The 12220-nt window shown below is 39.8% G+C and overlaps 1 long non-coding RNA gene across 1 annotated transcript in view; it reads left to right on the top strand.

Annotated features, from left to right (window-relative positions):
• Positions 1-217: 217 nt before the first annotated feature.
• LOC138753551 (uncharacterized) overlaps positions 218-12220 on the top strand; it is a 71203-nt gene continuing 59200 nt past the window's right edge. The window contains exon 1 of the long non-coding RNA XR_011351250.1: positions 218-341. This is a non-coding gene — a long non-coding RNA (uncharacterized lncRNA). The remainder of the gene's footprint in view (positions 342-12220) is intronic.

The following is a 12220-nucleotide window of genomic DNA, read 5'->3' on the forward strand; positions in this document are numbered from 1 at the left end:
ATAATTTTTCAAAAGGAAAATATGCTTCTTTGCAGGTCTGGGACAAGTCTTGGCTTAGACTTGGTGAAAAATGTTAACCACTCTCCCCACCATCTCCCCCCCCCCCCCCCCTTCTGCAGTCTCATCTAACTGCAACATGCCCCGATGACTGGAACCTTTGTTCAGGCACTTGAACAGTGAGGAACAAATTTGAGGTGACAACTTCTTGCCCAGCATTATTGGTGCTGGATGTTCAAGGTGAAAGGTAGTAAATGTAGTGGGGTTAAAAAAATTTGAGGTAAGGAACAACATATAAACCATTCGAGAATCTTTGGTCAGCTTGTGCTCATCCAATTAATTAGGTAAGTGTGACTAATTAAATGTGAATTCATTCAAATGTACAGAACTGTAGAAACAAGTTTTAATGAGATTTCACAGAAGTATTTAATGTGCATTCAGTGACTGTTGTTATTGCTGCTTGATTTGTGTTTGTCATTGTTCATGTACTGCCCCAACTCTGTGGCTACCTGAACGACCCTGTGAGCTAGAAGTCAAAGGAGCACCAGTGCTGTTTTTTTTGTTCTGGTTTATTAAAAGTGTGATAAATATAAACTGCCTTAGCTGTTGTCAACAAATGTCTCCCAAGAGCATCAACAGTGTAGATTATATTTGGTCAGTAATTCTTCTCCTTCTGTGTAAACCTTCTCCTGAAATTGTGCAGAATGTTGTTGTGTGATTGGCTTGTTTGGATATATTTGTTTGTTAGTTTGCTTCACTTTGCTCTGGCACAGTTTGATGAACAGCATGTAACTTGTGTGCTCTCACCCAATAGCCATGCATAAATGTTGGGTAATTGACCATGGGGTAGGAAGTGACATTGGATAAAGACTGTTTTGTTCAATTCTCAGCTTCAATCTTGAAGTGCACATGCAAGAATGGTGGGTAGAGATCAGGGGTTCTGGCTCATTTTCTCACCCAATGATATTGAGGTTAATTGTACCACCCTTTGCTCCCTCAGCTGAGAGGCATTAAGGCCTGTGGTCCAGGGTTTATGAAACAATCTAGTTCAGTTGTGGCATTCAGACATCCTCTGGAAAAGTGCCCTGCCCCCTGGTGGAGTATGTTGCCTCTCCCCCCCCATGCAGCGCAGATTCCTGCTCAGTCACACTCGCACACGTGGTCCTGCACGATTCCAGCCTGCGGTCAAATGTGTCTCTATTCTGATGACATAATTTAAGCACACCCAGGGCCTTCACAAATGGTTGCATTCAACAACTAGAAGCCAAGGTCACATTATGTGATTGATTTAAAGTTTTTGGGGGGGGGGGGGAAGAATCAGTTAAAAGAAATGCATTAAAAAATGTGTGATATGACTGAATTTATGGGCACTTAATGTACCATTTCTCTGACCTTATTGTTCTCAGTTTATAAATATATTCTACTCCAAGAAATGCTCACATCCTAATCTGCAACGATGAACCGGCACTCTGAGGATAAACCTCTCTGTGGTGCCTGTTTTTAGGGTTGCCTGTGTTATAGCCCTGGAACCTTCAGATGACATTAACTCTGTGGATTTAGTTTATGCACTACTGAATCTTATTTTCTGAGACAGCTTTAGGGAACCAGTTTCCAAGCCTCTTGACCTGCCTGCTGATTGAAGTTATTAACACCAGTGACAGATATTCCAGTGTGCATCATTATGGCAGCAGATCTGCCTCCTTCATTTACCTTTATCTGTGACTTTGCACTTTCTGCATTACAATGTCCGCTCATTTCAGTTCTCTCTAAACACTGGCTGCTCGTTACTGTTGTTCTTCTGTCCTTATTGATGAGTAGCAAGGATATGCTGTTTGTACATAATTAGCCGCAGCAGTGCTTTGTGCTCCACACAGAATAATTACCTTCAATTCTTATCCATTTGACACAAGTAAACTGGCAATAATAACATTGCCTCGCAGATTTATCATCACTGATATTTATTGCAGCAATTAGTGGATTTGAGAAATGTATTGGAAATATTATTGAATAATTAAAAATGCCACATTTAAAAATTGTGATCTGGACTAAAGTCCATTCCGATATTAGATTCCTTTATTGTCATGCACATAAATACACAAAATTTGTCAACATTTGTTTGCTGTGAAAAAAAGCTCAAGAGGTGTCACTAGCTTGAAGCCCCCGCCAATAAGAGAAAGGGAATCAAAAGAGAGACCCTTCACAGACACCGAGTGTCCCTCGATTCGCTTCCTACGCTCCTGCAACCTCTGGAGCCACTTGGCCTCGTCCTCTCCATCTCCCAGTTCAGACCCAAGACAAAACCTAAGGCCCTTTGGGAGCCACTGGCTCCCTCACAAATCCAAGTCCAGGTAATTCCATATTTGGGAATCCTTGAGTTATGCAATATAAAAGAAAAAGGTTTATTATTTTTCCTGAATGATTAAAAACAGATAGCATTGATGCAACACTCAAATAAAAATGTAGCTGCAGATTGCTGTGATCTTGAACCTGGATGTTTTCAAAGTTCCTCTTTTTTGAATATGGTGAAGGATGGTCAGTAGCTTTTTTTTACGCTATAACTCATCAAATTTAGATTGTCTGGTATGATTTTTGACTTCTAAATTAATTATTTTATTTAATTCCACTCTGCAATTACAAAGACTCAATTATTCACTGAATTTCACTAACTTCAAAATATGTATTTTTTTTGTTGCAAACTTTGTTTATTAATCAAAATAAGTCATACAATAAAAATACAAGTAAATACTAGCTCCAAAATATGTAGTTAGTGTAATTGCCACAAGGTGGCAGCAGATGCTTGTTTTCCCAGATGTTTCTAGCAGGTGATCAGAAAGGAATGGCCTTTCACCTCATTTATATTGTGGAAAATTAAGTGGGATGAATTTATTTTAGTTGGTGCATAAAATACTGTTATCAAAATTCAAATAACCTTCTCATCGGTGACTTCTTTAATGGCGCAATTCAAAGCTTTTAGTGTACTTCTTATGCCTAGATAAGTCTTTAGACAAGAGAGGCAAAGTTGTTTGAGCTCAATATGTATTAACTCATGCATTGCTCATGTTTTCTAATATTTAGGGCCTTAACTAAATCATAAATGACGTCTCTGTTTTTGCCTGTATTGATGACCCAAGTTTGACGGCTCTGCGGAGAGTATTTTAAAGCTTGTTGTAGAAGTGCAAAAGGATCATGTGTGTTATAACATATTCTAGCAGAAAACTAAATGTTATTCTCATGTGACCTTTTAAGATAATGGTATCCATTACACCTACAATAATGTTGGCTCAATTGTTCAAGAAGGCTGATGTATTCCTGCAATGATGCATATAGCACCAGGGTTCGGATCGGAGTAAGTAAAGAGGCTGATGTTGGCAATATTATTGAAAACTGAAATTGTATTCAGTAGTATTATCTGGTAACTTGTCTGTTAGATTCTCCAGTAATGTACCTGCACTGTATTTCAGAAGTCACCTTTTAACAATTACAGGCTGTTGAAGCAGTCAATTTTGTTTTAAAGCAAAACCTTTCACAAAATTGACACTGGGATCATTCAAGCTATCTTCTGCACAAATCCCATCATCTCCATGTTATGTTGAGAAACAAATATCTTTGCGAGTGGCTCATTAAAGTGAGAAATATTTGTGCATGTAAATCAAACACTTTCCCCAAATCAGTCTCCAGAACTGAGATGAAGCAGTTTGAGGTCAAAATAGAAAATAGATTTTTGGCATTTGCTGCAAAGGCACATCTTGCTTCATTATGAGGGGAAAAAATCAACATTCCCTAAACAGGTAAAATTATTAAATTAGTTTTTGTCCATTTATGCCTCCTAGGATCCAAAGTAATTTAACCCAGATAATTTTAGAAAGGTTTTGTGTAAACAGAGAAAAGGTGTGGGGTTGAGTGGGGGAAGGGGGGGGGGGTGGTGGAATCTTCCACCCACCAGTGTAGATTGGATGGAAACACAAGTCCAAGAGGTAAAAGGGAAAGAGCTGATGAACTTTTGCATGTTGGACCTCAGAGGCCAGCCGGCAGCCAGTGGTCTAATGCATCAGCCAAGGGAAATAATACATTGTTCTAAGTCATAGAGGACACACTACAGTTGGATCCTGGTATTTCCTCAGATTCCTGAATTATACTGAATAGCATTATCAGTGGCTGCCACTTCCGTTGGCTTGAATGACTGAGGGATTTGGAGACACAGTTCCTTGTGCTTCTGTATAAAACCAGGACATGCATCACCTGTGCACTGACAAGGAACACTTCCCTTCCTCCCACAAAATAAATCTATTTTTCTCTGCAGTGTATGAACCATGTTCTTTCTCCCCAAGACTGCTGCATTATTTTAGTTTAGCCACACGTTAATGTGGTTGTAACTGGTATTATTAATGGTTTGGTTGTAGAAGATCGACAAAGCAATATTGCAAGAATAGAGGCTTGTCAATTTTCTTGATAACTGATGTTCATCCATCACAGCAACTAAGATATTTCTCTGCAATCCCTCTTTGTTATTTTCATTTATTGGTCTGTGTACCCATTTGACAGGCAAAACTCTGCAGTTACAATGACCATTTATATTTATAATTAGCTGGATTAATATGAGTGTGGTTTTTAAAAATGGACAATCTTTCTGTTACCATTTAGCATATTAATAGTGTGAATAGATCCAAGCAAGCAAGGTGCCTCATTAATCCCTGTTGTTTGGTCTTGGACAAGAGGATAGATGTTGGCCTGCACTTGGGCTCGGGACAGTGTTTATCTGGGAGCCTAATGCTGATTTTCCATCTGTATCCTTTGCTGGAAACATTTATGCATGTGTGACGAGGATAAGCCTGCTGTGATGTCTTAGTGATTTCAAGGCCTGTGCGTGCACTCATTGTCCATTTTCAGATGGTTATGGGAGTCTATTTTTAAAAAACATTTTCCTTCAAGGATGAAACTAATTGAGTTTCAGTGAACCAGCTTGAGATGTTTTAAAACTTTTTTAAAAAATTATGAAGAGAAGTTAACCCAAAAAATCAGCCAATTTGGGGGACGAGTGCAAAAAGAATAGTAGAAATATTTTTTTTAAGTATTTTGCATCTGATCCAAGGCTAGAGTTAAAAGATGCTCTCAAATGTAATGAGTATTTTTTATATACAATTCTTGAAACTAACACTGGTGATGTTGGATGTAGAAATATATTTTCCATCTTTTCTAAATATTTAAATAAAACCTTGATGATTTCCTGAGGCAATAAATTTGCATAACTGACATTTTATTGAAGTTAATTTTCAAGTATAGTTTTTGTTACTTTTGACTTGTGTAGTTGAGGCTAAGAATTTTTTTCTTCAGTTTGGGAAGAAAATTAGCTGCATGATGGCTCTGCCCACATTTCCTCTCTCACCAAGTGTAATTGTCTTATAAACACATCCAAGATCTCTTGTGGAGAACCATATTGTCCCTTGTGGCTCATCAATGCCAAATGAATCTGCGTACAGCAAAAGAATCCAAAGTTAGAGCTGGGAATTGGTGGAGGGGGGTGCATGGAATTAAGGGGAATGATGAGATGGGGGGGGGAGGGGAAGAAAGAATTTTAATACTTTAATTTGGGAACTATTTTGTTTTAAAATTGGTAAATATTTATTCTGACCCTCTTGAAATAAAGTCTGTTGGCAGTCAGATGGTGTTGCATAAGGGGAGGAGAAAATAAAACATATGTTTATTTTCATTAATTTTGCCTGAGAACTCGGTGAGGTGCAGTAAATGTTGGAGAGCAACTCTTCCGCTTCCTTTCCTGGCTGTCACATATAGCACACACATGCACACAGTTACATTGAAATCACACCCAACTGCACTGCCAGCAGGAATATTTGAATGAAATCAGTAGAAAATAAAATAAAAGTGTGTGTATATAATAATATTGCTGTTTGTTTTTCTTCAGGCTAACAGTAAACATTAAAGCGATCTTGTAATGCTGAAACACCCACATTTGTTCTGGCTTCGGGCTGTTTATTTTTAATCAAGATTGATCATATTTTCTGTTGACACTTAAAAAGTTTAAAAAAACAAAACAGACTTTCAACTTCCAAATTTTTAGAAGAGGGAAAAAAAAGCAACTGTGCAAATTCCTTTCTGATCTGAGATGACAAAGTAATCATAGCTGCAAATGTGAATGGGTCTGTAGTTCGCAGCATTTGAATTTGGCCACAATTTATAACTAGAGTATAGGGTTGCTATCCAGAAAAACGTATCTTCATTGTTGTCTGTTTAATTACACAAGTAAGGTTATCAAGGCTCAAGTCAAGTTTATTGCTCAAGTACAACCCGACAAACTGTGTTCTCGGGTCCTCCGTGCAAAACATACAGAAACTCAACCACACACATGGACAAACAATATATATGGTGTGCAGTATTCATGTATATAAATAAATATTGTTTCATAGATATGAGAGTCTCTGGTTATTATTGTGAGCAGTTCATTCAGTGATTCTGCATTCTCACTGCCTGTGGGAAGCTGTTCCTCAGCCTGGTGGCTCTGATACTCCTGTATCTCTTCCCGACATGAGCAGCTGAAAGATTCTGTGTGCAGGGTAGAAGGGGTCCTCACTGATTTAGGTGCCTGCTTTTGACAATGATCCAGGTAGATTTGGGGGATGAAGGACCACTACATTGATGCTGCCTCATGTATCCATGATGAGCTTGTTGACTTCACCCACTTTGCTGCCAACTTCCACCCCAACCTTAAATTCACTTGGTCCCTCTCTATCAATGCTCTCCCTTTCCTTGATCTTTCTGTCTCCATCTCTGGAGAAAGCTTTCAACAGACATCTTCTACAAACCCACCAACTCCCACAGCTATCTCGACTACAGCTTTACCCACCCTGTCCCCTGTAAAGATTCCATTCCATTCTCTCAATTTCTCTGACTCCATCATATTGGCACCCAGGATGAGGACTTCCATGCCAGAACATCAGAGATGTCCTCCTTCTTCAAACAACGTGGCTTTCACCATCGTCTCGATGTTCACCTGCATATTCTTCATTGCTCCAACCTGCAACAAGGATAGGATTCCTCTTGTCCTCACCTAGCACCCTACTGGTCTCTGCATCCAACATATCCTCCTCCGCCATTACCACCACCTGTTACATAATCCCACCTCAAGACACATATTTCCCTCTCCGTCTTCCACAGGGACTACTCCCTCCATGACTCTCTTGTCCATTCCTCCCTCCCCACCAATTGTCCCCTTGAGACCTACCCTTGTGACCACAGGAGATGCTCCCCTTGGCCCACACCTCCTCCCTCACCACTATTCGATGCCCCAAACAGTCCTTAAAAGTGAAGTAACATTTCACTTGTGAGTCTACAGAGGTCATCTGCTGCATCTGGTGCTCCTGTTGTGGTCTCCTCTACATCAGAGAGACTGATGCAGACTAGGAGATCACTTTGTTGAGCACCTCTGCCGGTTGTTATTCATTTCAGTTCCCCATCCCATTCCCTTGTTGACATGTCTGTCCATGGACTCATGCCAATCCAGACGGAGACCACCCGCAAATTGAAGGAAAAACACCTCATTTTCCAACTGGACACCCTCCAACTTTCATTAAACCTCCCCCTTCCCTGTCACCTCTCCATTCCCTTTCTTCTTTTGAACAGACAGACATAAATTCTTACCTGGTCCCTTTTGTTGGTCTGGATTCTTCCCCTCCCCCCACCCCCCAATTCTTAGAATTCTGAGAATTCCTGCATCTGGCTTATTCCGCTTATTCTTTGAAGAAGGGCTCAGGCCCGAAAAGTCAGCAATGTATCTTTGTCTCCTATAGATGCTGAAAAGACCGGCCGAGTTCCTCCAGCATTCTGGTGTGTTTTCCTGAACTTAATCCCCTGAATCACAAAGCCAGTGAACCATATCTTCTAAACTATTCTATTAAGCTATGCAGCACCCTTGAGATGTGTAAGAATTTGGACCTCGATGTCCCTCTTTTCCTCCACACTGTTAAGAATCCTGCCATTAACCATGTACTTCCCCTTTGTTTGTCCTCTAAAATGCATCACTTCACCCTTATTTGGATTGAACTCCATCTGCCACTCTTCCACCCAACTCTGCATCCTTTCTATATCCTGATGTAACCTATGACAACCTTCTACAATATCCCCAACAGCTCCAACTTTCATCTCATCTACAAACTTACCCATCCTTCGACTTCAGTTGTCATTTATAAAAATCACCAAGACCAGAGGTCCCAGAACAAATCCCTGCAGAATTCTACTAGTCACTGACCTCCAGGCAGAATTTGCTTGACCTATTACTGCCCTTTGCTTTCTGCAGAGAAAGGTAACTGCTCTGTTGTGTACCCTAGGAAATGTCGTCTTCAGCAGCAATCGCAAATCAGTGCTGCCAACTGGTCATTTTCAGAAATGATGCAACATGTATGCAGCTCAGAACCATTTCATGGCAACAAGGAGTGAGCTGATAAGAAATGTGAAATGTTTAAAATATTTTCTGAGTTCTAAAAAAAATTAAATTATTGAATATTCCATTGCTAACTGAGCATAATGCAGAACATATCATTTGGTGGGTAGAAGTAAACTATTAGCCCAGAATCACTGCTCAGCATCTTCCCATAGTCCCACTCATCTTGCCTTAGTGGGTGGCCATTCTTGTTGGCTGTCCCATCCCAGAGTCTAACAGAGTAGTCTTGATAATGATGAGGCCAGAAACATTTCAAACTTCTGGAAAAGCTGGGGTCAGCATTTGCCTGTCATTGATTTTAAGCATTTGGAATGTCTCTGATATTTAAATACATTTAAAGCAATTGCATTTGAAATAACTAAAAAGAAACCAAGTACTTTTGGAAAAATAAGTTGGCTGAAAGCATCCAAACTAAACAATCAATTAAAATGAAGCAAAATAATTTGGAAAAGTTTGCCCTGTTGACATTGATGCAGGTCTCCAATCCTATTGAGAGTCCAATCTGGCACAGGACTGACTTTGCAAAGTTAGGGATGCGGTGTCTCAGTAGAATGGGCTCTACTACTGAATGCCAGGGGTTGGTAGTAAACCAAACTTACAGGTGTACTGGAACTAGCTGCAGGAGCCAGAAAGGCCCAGCCCACAACGTGGTGTTACCTTTGGGATTGTATAAACAGCACTCCTCCAGTTTCAAAGGTTTTCTGATGCCCTGAATTTCCACTTGGAAACTTAAATATTTAGAAAATAGAAGTAGGTGTAGTCAAAGTTGCAGTCTCTCTTTGGCTTGGCTTCGTGGACAAAGATTAATGGAGGGGTAATGTCCACGTCAGCTGCAGGCTCGTTTGTGGCTGACAAGTCCAATGCGGGACAGGCAGACACGGTTGCAGCGGTTGCAAGGGAAAATTGGTGGGTTGGGGTTGGGTGTTGGGTTTTTCCTCCTTTGTCTTTTGTCAGTGAGGTGGGCTCTGCGGTCTTCTTCAAAGGAGGTTGCTGCCCGCCGAACTGTGAGGCACCAAGATGCACGGTTTGAGGCGATATCAGTAAGACATGACTAAATTGATCCAGGCCTCATTTTTCTTTCCTCAGTTCGCTGATCTTTCAAAAATTTACTTTTTCCACTTTACCTCCAGTGATTGAGCCTCCATGACTGCAGGTCAGAAAGTTTGAAAGATTCACCAATCTCCCAGAATCCAATGCAGTTCAATTTTAGAAGCCCACTCTCTAAGCTTGTAATCTCCTTTGAGATTTTCCCAAAAGTGGAAACATCTTCACATCTAATTGCAACATGCCCTATCACCTAGTTTTGGTCATTGGCAAAAATTCAATACATTATACTCTGCCCCCTCTTCTAGAATTTCAGAATAAACCATAACTAATTGAGGGCAGTGGACTGATGATTAGGGAACATTATATGATACATTCTTCCACCTGAGGAAAACCCCGTTTGTTTTTTTTAAATATAAAGACACAATAGGAATAATCTTCAGTCCACATTTCCCCCAGTATCATGAACTCTTTATCTTGTGCACCAGTCTTTAATGTGGCCTTTTGTCAAATGTCCTCTATAATCCAAACAAATTACACCAACAGGTTCTCCTCAATTGACTATGCTTGTTTACATCCTTGAAGAACTTTGACAAATTTAAAGTTGGAAATGATTCAAAAACTATTCACCAGAATGTTTCTGGAACTTGAGGGGTTTAATAATGGACAGATTTTGTATAACCTGAGTCTTCATAGGAGGGGTAAGCTTGTAGACATATATAAAATAATGAGGGCATGAATAAAGTGAATATTACATTTTTTATTCCCAGGAGAGACAATTCTAGAACTAGAATGCAGAGATTTAATGTGAGTGGGGAGAGATTTAAGAGGGGCCTCAGTGCAACATTTTCACTCCATTTTCACTCTGTATCTAGAATGAGCTGCCAGAAGAAATGGTAGAAATGGATACAATTACAATGTTCAAAAGACATGTGGACAGATGAATGGATAGGAGGGGTTTAGAAGGATATGGACCCAATGCAGAACCAGCCCAGAATGCTGTATGGCTCAATTACTCTAAATTTGTCAAACATAATTTCCCATTCATAAAAACCATATTGATTTAGTTTGGTGAAATAACATTCTCCACATGACCAGCTTCTTGCCAACGACAGAAAACAGGTCAATAGTTTTCCACTTTCATGTCTTTCTCCTATTTCAACTAATGGAATCACATCAATGGTTTTTCAGTCTGTTTGTACCTTCCCAGATCTCGGAGAATATTACAAAACTTCAATTTATAGCTCCACTATCTCTGTAGCTGCCTCCTTTAAGACTTCCCTTAAGATGTGCAGGTTGGCAGGTTAACTGACTACTGAGTTAGTGGAGAGTTGATGGTTGGTTGGTAAATACTCTCCACAGTTCCCACCCTCATCCATACTGAACGAAAATCATTTACCGAGGACAAAGTTAAGGGCCAAATCTCCTATGGAACAATTCTCTGATTTTTCTCCACTTGGCTCTACTGCTCTCACACTACTTTATCCTTGATAAAGTAAAATAAAAAAATAAAACAGTAAATGAAAGGGAAGTGACTACCTCTTGGAGCACCATATCCAGGTAAGGTTCCCCCTTCATAATGTCCTTTTTAAAAAATTTTATATTTTTCACACTGTGAACCACATCAACCAAAATATGTATAAACGTTTCTCATTAAATTTACACAGTGGTCTTTTCTCCCTTTTTTTCCCTCCCTCCCCTTTACCACCCCCCTCCAAAACCCATAAATATTCAACATATACAATACAATAAAACCATAAAGCAATATTTTCACACAAAGGAAAATAAACAAAAAAATACATCATCTATTGCACAAATACACAAATACATCATCAGTGAGGCTGTTTGGGTGGAATTGAGGGGTGTAGGAGGCATGAGGGTGCTAAAAGGGGTGTATTACAGACCACCAAATGGGCCAAGAAAATTAGAGGAACAAATTTATAGGGAGGTAACGTATATGTGTGAGAATCATAAGGTAGTGATCATGGGAGATTTTAACTTCCCTCACATTGATTGGGATACCCATACAGTTAGAGGGCTGGTTGGGCTAGAGTTCGTTAAATGTGTTCAAGATTGTTTTCTAAATCAATTAGTAGAAGAACCGACTCGGGATGATCTAGTATTAACTAGATCTCCTGTTAGGGAATGAGCTAGGTCAGGTATCGGACATTAATGTTGGAGAACAAATTGGGTCTAGTGATCATAACTCTGTTAGTTTTCGGGTAGTTTTAGGGAAGAGCAAGGAGGGGCCTAAAGTTGAGGTTCTGGATTGAAGAAGAGCAAATTTAGAAGGAATAAGAAGGGATTTGGGGAGTATTGAGTCGGACAGGATATTTTCAGGTAAGGATGTAAATGAAAAATGGAGGATATTCAAAAAAGAAATTTTGCAGGTACAGAGTAGATATGTCCCACTGAGGATCAAAGGAAAGGCTGGAAGTCATAGGGAGGCTTGGTTTCGAGGAATATTGGAAATTTGGTTTGGAGAAAAAGGGAGGTGTACAAGAGGTATAAAGAGCAGGGAGCTGAGAATTTGAAGGAGGATTACAAGGAGTGTAGAAGGAATCTTAAGAAAGAAATTAGAAAGGCCAAAAAAAGGCACGAAGAGGCTTTGGCAGACAGAGTAAAAATAAATCCAAAGGGTTTCTATAGGTACACTAAAAGTAAAAGATTAGTGAAGGATAAAATTGGACCCCTTGTAGATAGCGAGGGTAGGCTGAGTGAGAAGTC

Source organism: Narcine bancroftii, chromosome 2 (genome assembly GCF_036971445.1).
Source record: "Narcine bancroftii isolate sNarBan1 chromosome 2, sNarBan1.hap1, whole genome shotgun sequence".
Lineage (NCBI taxonomy): Eukaryota > Metazoa > Chordata > Chondrichthyes > Torpediniformes > Narcinidae > Narcine > Narcine bancroftii.